The sequence below is a fragment of the Chenopodium album genome, chromosome 8, assembly GCF_948465745.1.
Source record: "Chenopodium album chromosome 8, dcCheAlbu1.1, whole genome shotgun sequence".
Classification (NCBI taxonomy): domain Eukaryota; kingdom Viridiplantae; phylum Streptophyta; class Magnoliopsida; order Caryophyllales; family Amaranthaceae; genus Chenopodium; species Chenopodium album.
This window is the reverse complement of record NC_137841.1, coordinates 14368234-14376991: the sequence shown is the minus strand read 5'-3', so window position 1 is coordinate 14376991 and position 8758 is coordinate 14368234. Positions and strand designations below refer to the sequence as shown.

The following is an 8758-nucleotide window of genomic DNA, read 5'->3' as shown; positions in this document are numbered from 1 at the left end:
TACCTTAATGGAATACAAGACATCATCAAGCATTTTATCTTCAATTGGTAAACCATCATCATGAATTTGATCACCCTCAAGGCGAAAAATATGGTCCGCCATAACATTTTCCGCACCCTTCTTATCCCTAATCTCTATTCCAAAAGTTTGTAGTTCAAGCACCCAACGAATCAACCTTGGCTTGGACTCTTTCTTGGCAAAGAGATACTTGAGAGCCGCATGATCCGTGATGACAATGGTCCTGGAACCCAACAAATAACACCGGAATTTCTCAAAACAGTGAACAATAGCCAAGAATTATTTTGCCATTGTTGTGTAATTCTTTTGGGCTCCATTTAGTGTCTTGGATATATAGTAAATCACATGAATCTTCTTGTCCACACGTTGTCTCAAAACACCTCCAATTTCCCAATCACTAGCATCACACATTAATACAAAGGGTAAATCCCATCTTGGGGCTTGAACAATGGGGGTAGAGATTAGGGCCTTCTTCAATCTATTAAATGCCTCCAAGAATTTACAATCAAAAAAAACTCAACATCTTTTTGAAGAAGATCATTAAGGGGAATGGAAATGAATGAGAAATCCTTGATGAATCTTCTATAGAAGCCTTCATGTCCGAAAAATGATCTCACTCCCTTGACATTCACCGGAGGTGGAAACTTCTCAATAACCTCGATCTTGGCCTTATCCACCTCTATTCCTTTATGTGAGATATTGTGTCCAAGCACTATTCCTTCCTCCACCATGAAGTGGCACTTCTCTCAATTCAAGACAAGAATAACCTTCACACACCGTGCCAAACATTTCTCAAGATTCACAAGGCACTCTTCAAATGAAACTCCACCTACGGAGAAGTCATCCATAAACACCTACATTTCTTCCTCCAACATGTCTCCAAAAATGCTCATCATGCACCTTTGGAAAGTTGTGGGGGCATTACAAAGGCCAAAGGGCATTCTCCTATATGCAAAGGTCCCATAGGGGCATGTGAATGTTGTCTTCTCACGATCTTTGGGGTTGATTGGGATTTGGAAGAATCCTGAATAGAACTTGTGCCTTGTTGGTCTCTCTAACATTTGATCAATGAATGAAAAGGGAAAGTGATCCTTCTTGGTGTATGTATTTAGACGTCTATAGTCTATACACATCCTCCAACCGGTGACCATCCTAGTCGGAATGAGCTCACCTCTCTCATTCTTGACTACGGTCATAACCCCCTTCTTAGGAACGACATGAACGGGAGAGACCTACCTCCATGCTTCCATTAAGCAATTCCTCATACAATGCCATCTCCTTACATGGTGCACCTAGCTTATATTTGTTCAACAAAACATTCTCAAGAGCATTGTTAGAGGTGAGCAAGTGCTTATGTATGGAAGACACAACATGATCAAGAGAGTCACTTATCATGCTATTTTCTAGAGAAGAACTTGGATATTTCATGCTTTCATTCAAATCGAATTCTATGACCTCATCTCCTACCTTAAGCGAAATCTTTGCACTCTTGACATCTATCATAGCACCCGAGGTAGAAAGAAAGGGTCTACCTAGAATGATAGGAATGGTAGCATCTTCATCCATTTCTAGTACAACAAAATCCACCGGGAACACAAACTTCCCAACCCTCAATGGAACATCTTCCACTGTACCTTTTGGAAACTTGATTGACCTATTGGCTAGTTGCAAGGTAATTTTAGAAGGTAAGAGTTCCCCTAGATCAAGTCTTTGATAAACCGAATTTGCATCTTGTTACTATCACAAGGGATGGAGAAGTTTTCGGGGTCTTTCAACTTGGGTGGCATTTTGTTCATGGTGATCGCACTACAATTCTCAGTCAAGTTGATAGTCTCCACAACATCACAAGTCCTTTTCCCACTCAAAATATCTTTGAGGAATTTGGCATAGTTAGGCATTTGGTTGATCACATCGGTGAAAGGTAGAGAAAGGTGAAGTTGTTTGATCATATCAATAAATCTCCCAAATTTCTCATCCAATTTGTGTCTCATGAATTTTTGGGGATAAGGGAGCTTGGGTTTCACATTCTCTTTCTCTACTCTCACCTCTCTAAGTGTCTCAACCACAACCTCATCTAAAGATGCTCTATCTCCCTCATTCTCAACCAAAGCTTCCTTGGGGACCTCCTTATCTTCACTCTTCCTAGGCAATCTCTCCTCAAGAACCTTACCACTCCTTGTAACAATAGCATTCACGGGTTTCTTGGGACTAGGACTTGGGAAGGTAAAGAAGAAGGGCTTACTTGGTCTGTCAAAGAATTAGCAAGTTGAGAAATTTGGTTTTCGAGCATTTTGTTATGGGTCATCATCTCATTGAATTTCTTGTCACTAACGGCCATGTATGTGTTCAACAACTTGGTTTGATTTTCAATTATTTCCTCCAAATTAGTCCTAGAAAAAGAAGTTTGTGAATAGGAATTTTCACCTTGAGTCTTTGGAACAAATCCGGGTGGGGGGCCCCTTTGAGAGTTATTTTGATTGTTCCAATTACCCCTATTTTTGATTTTGACCATAACCTTGATTATGGTTTCCAGTACCTTGGTTATGATTTCCATAACTTTGGTTTTGATTACCATAATTTTGGTTTTGATTTTGACTACTATAACCTTGATTGTTATAGTTACCACGAGAACCTTGGTTCCCTTGGTTCCTCTCCCCTTAAATTTGGAGGGAAGATTTGAAGCTTGAAAAGAAGAGGAGCTTTCCAACTTGGCCTTGATTGCGGTCATTTATTTTCCCAAGTTTGTCATTTGTGAGGATAGGTTGTTGATCGTATTTAGATGGTCTATAGAGTACACCAAAGAGCAACTCTTTCTAGTTGAATCCCTCTCACCATCTTGCCAATCTATATAGTACTTCACCACATCATCCTCAATAATGTCCACCACTTCTTCCTCCGTCCTATTCATAATGGGACCTCCGGCTCCCCCATCAAGGCATGACTTGCCTTGAGGACTTATGCCACCATAGAAAATTTGAATGACTTGATAGGTTAGAATTCCGTGGTGGGGACACTCCCTTTGGTACTCTTTAAACCTCTCTCATGCTTCATAAAGGCTTTCATTAGGTCTTTGCTTGAACCCTAAAATCAAAGCTCTAGCCTCCGCCGTTTTCTTTTGTGGGTAAAAACGGGACAAGAATACCTTGGTGACTTCGTCCCATGTGCTTAGGGAGTTTGGATTTACCTCCTTATCCAATCACTCCAAGGCTCGGCCTATAAGAGAAAAGGGAAACAACTTTAGTCGGATGAACTCTTGAGAAACTCCGTGCACTTTGATAGTATTGCAATACTTTTCGAACTCCTTGAGATGGTTCAACGGACTCTTATTCTTAGCTCCACTATATTGTCTCCTCTCGATCAAGGCGATCATAGCAGGCCTAATTTCGAAATCATTCACCGGTGTTGTAGGTGGAGCAATTCCACTCTCAAACTTGAACGCACCAGGAATTCCCAATTCTTTCAAAGAAACTCTTGGTTGTTCTCCCATGCTTAGTTCTTCTTCAAATCCTTCTTCGCTTGAGGAACTAAACTCCAAGGATCGACTAGCAATTCTTCTCCTTGAGAGAGTCCTTTCGATTTCCGGGTCAAAAGGCACAATTGATCGATCACGAGCTCTATGCATGCAAAACTCAATGAAAATATTAGTAATGCGGCTACAAATGTATCCTTAAGAAACAAAATCTTTTTGCATTTTTTCAATTAAAGTGAAATAGACTTAACAACTAAAGCTAAGCACCAATATCACTCCCCGGCAACGGCGCCAATTTGATAGAGGAATAAACGAGTTGTTAATTGTCTATCCCAAAATCAAACACAATTTATAAGATCCTAAACAAACCTAATACAAGTATAAGGCAAGTATAGGGTCGAACACAAAGGAGTGAGTCAGTATTAACTATAGCCTAAGTCAAGCTACTTCGAATATTGTAGGGAGAAAATGGTTGGTATTATGGTAACAAAGCTAGATTAATCATGTAATTCGAGAAACTAAACACTATGGATATAGGTTCTACATCCAAGATCAATAATCATGCTAATTGATAGTTCCTTCAATTGATTCAAGCATTGCAAAGGACAAACAATAGTAGCAATCAAGAGAATTCACGAGCTATTTCCTAGAGGCCAAGCTAGTGATCACTATGAATGGCTAATCAAGGAAATTCACAATCAAACTCAATCAATTAAAACAATTCTCAAATTGATGGTTCATGTCATTAAGAATTGCAATGCAATCAAGATTAATCTTATAGGTTGATCACTCCTAATCTAATTAATCACATGCAAAACTATGTTAACCAATTTAATTGCAACAATTCAATCAATCAATGATCATCAACTAGCACAAATTATCAATCAAGCATGCTTCCCCTTCTCCCTAGCAACTAATCTACTCACTAAACATGGTGTAACTCAAGAACAAGTCACTAGAAATTGCATTGATCATCATTCTAAATCAAAATCAAGAGAAAACAATATCAACTATAATATCAAATTAAAATCCAAGGAAATCAAACAATCAAACATGAATCTAAAACAAACAAGTAATATTAATGATTCAAGATGAAGAAACCCAAGCACAATTGAACCAATGTTGAAATACAAATCTAAATCCAAGAACTTCTCTCTAACTTCTCTCTAACTTCTCTCTAATTTCTCTTTGTAAAACTAAGCTAATGAAAATTATCTAAAAGTTTGTTTTCAAAAAGTAAATACAAGTGTATTTATAGGTAAAGAAGGAAAACAGGATCCCCGCGCCCTTTCTAAGGAATCTCGTGCCCGTGGGGAAATGGGTACGGAACCCATAACAAATTCCGCGGGCTGTCTGGGCAAAACCCGCGCCCGCGGGTCTTCTAGCCTGCACCCGCGGCAAGGGCGCGGCAAATCCCCTGCTCCCAAAGAGTAATCAGAGGGTCGCGGTCTCTCTAATCTAGAGCATTCTCTCCAATCTACCAACGCCCGCGGGGAGCCCGCGGCCAGACTGCGGAGAGTTCCTGGTCGAATTTGGCTAATTTTGTGCAATCGAGCCCGCGCACGCGACCTTCAGGACCCGTGCCCATGGCAACCTGGCTAGTGCTGATGCCCTCTCCAAGGCCTCTCCATGCCCTCTCCAAGCCCTCTCTGAGCAGATTACTTCCTCCTTGCTTAGTAAATATAGCTCATCTTGATCTCTTTGCAAAGACAACTCCTAGGTACCTACAAGAGCAAACAAAGGAAAGGAGTGGGAAAAAGGGCCAAATAAAAGGAAAACACAAAGAAAACACGAAAAACAAAAAGAAAGTAAAAAAGAAAGGAATTAAAGGAAAAAGGACCAAAAATAAGATAAGAAAGCATGAAAAAGGGATGAAATAATCCTAAAAGACTACCCTATGAGTGCCATAAATGACACTCATCAGTTTGATGGGAGATGATGGATCAACATCGTTTTCCTCACTAGAGATGGCTAAGGAATGGGAGAGAGGTGAATTGTCGATGCTTGGCTTCTTACTAGCAGGGGGCAATGGTAGTTTGTTGTTATCAATTAAATCTTGGATAGCTTCTTTAATCTCCCAACAATTTTCAGTGTGATGGCCCCTACCTTCGTGATATTTGCAGTGTGCATTGGGGTTCTAATTAGCTGTCCTCTTTTCAACTGGTGGGTCCCCAAATGGTCCAATAGGAGTTATAAGACCTTTTGCATTCAGTCAGTCAAATGCGGTGTCATAACTCATACCAATAGGAGTAAAGTTCTTCCTAAATGGTTTCTTTTGTCCTTGGTTGTTCATAGCAAGGACTTAACTCAAATTAAAGGTGCTAACATTGTTTGAGTGGGTGGTTTTGGAAGAAGAAGGATTGTCGTTATTCTTGCCTTTTCAGCCACTGTTGGAGTTATTATTAGCAGCTTTTAGTTTAGCAAGGTCGTCTTCAATGTTAATTCCGATGCCATAGACGGCCTTGAAGGTGTGTAGATTGTTTTGATACTTTAGATGCTTGGAGTACTTCTCTTGAAGCTTCTTGATGAACAACCTCATAGATTCTTTTTCGCTTGGTACTTCAATCATCCTAGTAGAGGTTTTTCTCCATTTATTGAAGAAAGAGGTGAAACCTTCATTCTCTTTCTGTTTAAGTATTTCAAGTTCCCTATGATCGGTTTCAACTTAAATATTGCACTTATACCTATCAATGAAAGTGTTTAATATTGATTCCCAAGTAGAGATTTTCTCTTTGTCAAGGGAGAAAAACCGTTGTTGGCAAACGGTTTCAAGAGATAAGGAAAATAGAGAAGGAACGTTTTAATCAATACCCTTAATACTCATTACTGTTTCAAAGGCTCTTAAATGAAAATAAGGGTTGTTAGTTGCCTTGAATTTTGGGATGTCGTTGGCATTGAACTTCTGCGGAAGAAGCTTCTTGTCCACAGAGACCCCTTATGAAATAATGCCCTGAAACTTGTAGTCACTAGATAGCTTGCTCAAGCTTTCTTGCATGAGATCCATTTGTTGTTGCTTCACAGGGTCATTAATTTTGAGGGTTAAGGTCTTCAGTAGTTCAGTAACACCAGCCATTTGCTTCTTGAGATCGTTAACTTCTTCATGACTCACCATTATCTTCTTGGCTTTTCTTTTTCAAGCGATTGGTTTTTCAAAAAGTTGTACTTGAACGAAAAGGTTGTCTTTGATTAAACGCCCTTCTTTCTTGACCACACGCTGTAAATTAAACCATTTTTGTTTTAATGACTTGACTCAAATTGACTTTGACTTTACGGGTTTATAAAGAAAAAGAAAAAAAAAAGCAAAAATAGGGTGTATATTTTTGGAATCAAGTATATGGTTCAAACAAGTGGTTTAATTGGAGGATTAATATCCGACTTACCCCCCTAAAAAAAATGACGGAAAACACACGCATACAAAACTCTTTTAACATGGTCAAAGTGTACATACATATTAGTGTGTGCTTTATATTGTGAGTGCAAGTGACATGCTTTGACTCTTGTGTAAAACCATAGGACGTAGTGCCTAGACTCAATTAAGGACTTAACAAAGGTACTGTAATTAACAAAATAATCGAATTCATTAGCAAACTGTTTAATTAGACTCATAGTGATGACTTGAGCAAAATTCTAAACTATCGCCACACTCTGCAGTGCAATGCCAGACGACAGCAATGTCGCTAGGCATTGAACAACATAGTGTGGCGCTGCAGCCCAAATCGTGGCGCCATTACTAGAGCGTAATATGGGACTGCTTTCAGTATTTTAACTCTACGAGACATGCCTAAAGTCGTACTAAGTCAATTCCGATTAAATTATTAGACTTTAATTACTCAAATAAATTAATTAGGCAAATCCCTTTTAGTCATAAAATAGTTTATTTAGTCTTAAACACAAGTCAAACAAACGGTTAGGAAAAACACATAAAGTATGCACAATTAAGCAAGTAGGTATAATATGATGCAATGAGTTTGCAACCTAACCATGGCTCTAGTACTCTAAAGTTTGGGATATGGGTTAGTCAAAGAGGGTCCATGGTTAATTGTCCGGATGCACCGCGCGGAAGCCTTACCTTTTGAAGGGTTGGCGCGAGTGGATGGGACATCGTGAGTTAAAAACTCGCTTCCATGATTTGGTGAATTCAACATTCTCGGATGTACCCTTTGTTGCACAGAGCATGAATTCGCAGAGGATTATGTCTATATGTAGAACACATATGGATTTCAAAAAATTGAGAAATACTCAATTAGGAAGAAGAATCGAGCAAACAGTGCTAAAACTGATCGAAATTAGAACGCATATTTCTGGCTCGGTAATGGAAGAACTTGGCACCAGCAAAAAGAGGATGTCACCGCAATATGGCTCTATCGCTTGGCGACAGGAGTGTCGCCTAGCGATAGAGTCATATCATCGGCGACAGACTCTGTTTTCTGGAGCCAGGTCCTACATGCCTCAGTAGCTTTCTGTATTTGATAAAATTTTCCAGTTCTTCGCAGCATTATTTCGATCCTAGTTGTGAAAGATATTCCTCAAATTTCCTACGTGTAAAAATCCTATGTTTTAACTCATTACGGATGGTCTTTCCAATGAGATCTTTTATATTCATATGACAATAATGTTAATCAAAATTACGCACATGAAATATTTAGAACTTTTTGAGTCTCATCCACTCATTCTAAATCATTGCCGAAATAAATTTCTGGAATTAAAATAGAAATCATCCCCAGTGGAGTCGCCAAAAACTGTAGGTAATATTTCAAGCATTACCACAAACTTGAACCCCACTGTGATCATACACTAAAGCATGGTGGCGTTAAAAGGGAAGGAAGCTAGAGTAAAAAAGTCGCCACCAAGTTTTAGGAACTTGTAAACTGTTCACATGGTGAAGGTTACACCCCTTAACGATCCAAGAGATCGTTAACTCTAATAGGTCTGGAACCATGAATGGAAGTTCGGGGATGAAGGTACAAATCCAACCTAAAAGAGATTGAACCTGCCCTAATAATAGGCCTCTACTTTATTCTTATCGTATTCATGTGCGCTTTCTAACTAACATGCAATCAATAGGATTAATCCTAAACCTGTTTATCTATGTTGGTTGAATATTAATGCACAAATAAATCTATTATTGGCGATCACTTGAATTATAATCAAATTAACCTAAACAAGATTATTAATTATCTTAAATAAGCGTGATTACAAGTACAAAATTCCCTTTAAACATGCATAAAAGGCGTGATCAAGCAATAACAATATATATATATAATCAAGCAA

General features: G+C 38.9%; 1 non-coding gene across 1 annotated transcript; it reads left to right on the top strand.

The window, feature by feature from the left end:
• The first annotated feature begins 3014 nt into the window (after positions 1–3014).
• On the top strand, positions 3015–3120 carry LOC145556891 (small nucleolar RNA R71). The gene has a single exon (XR_014091983.1). It is a non-coding gene; the product is annotated as a small nucleolar RNA R71 (small nucleolar RNA).
• The last annotated feature ends 5638 nt before the right edge of the window (positions 3121–8758 follow it).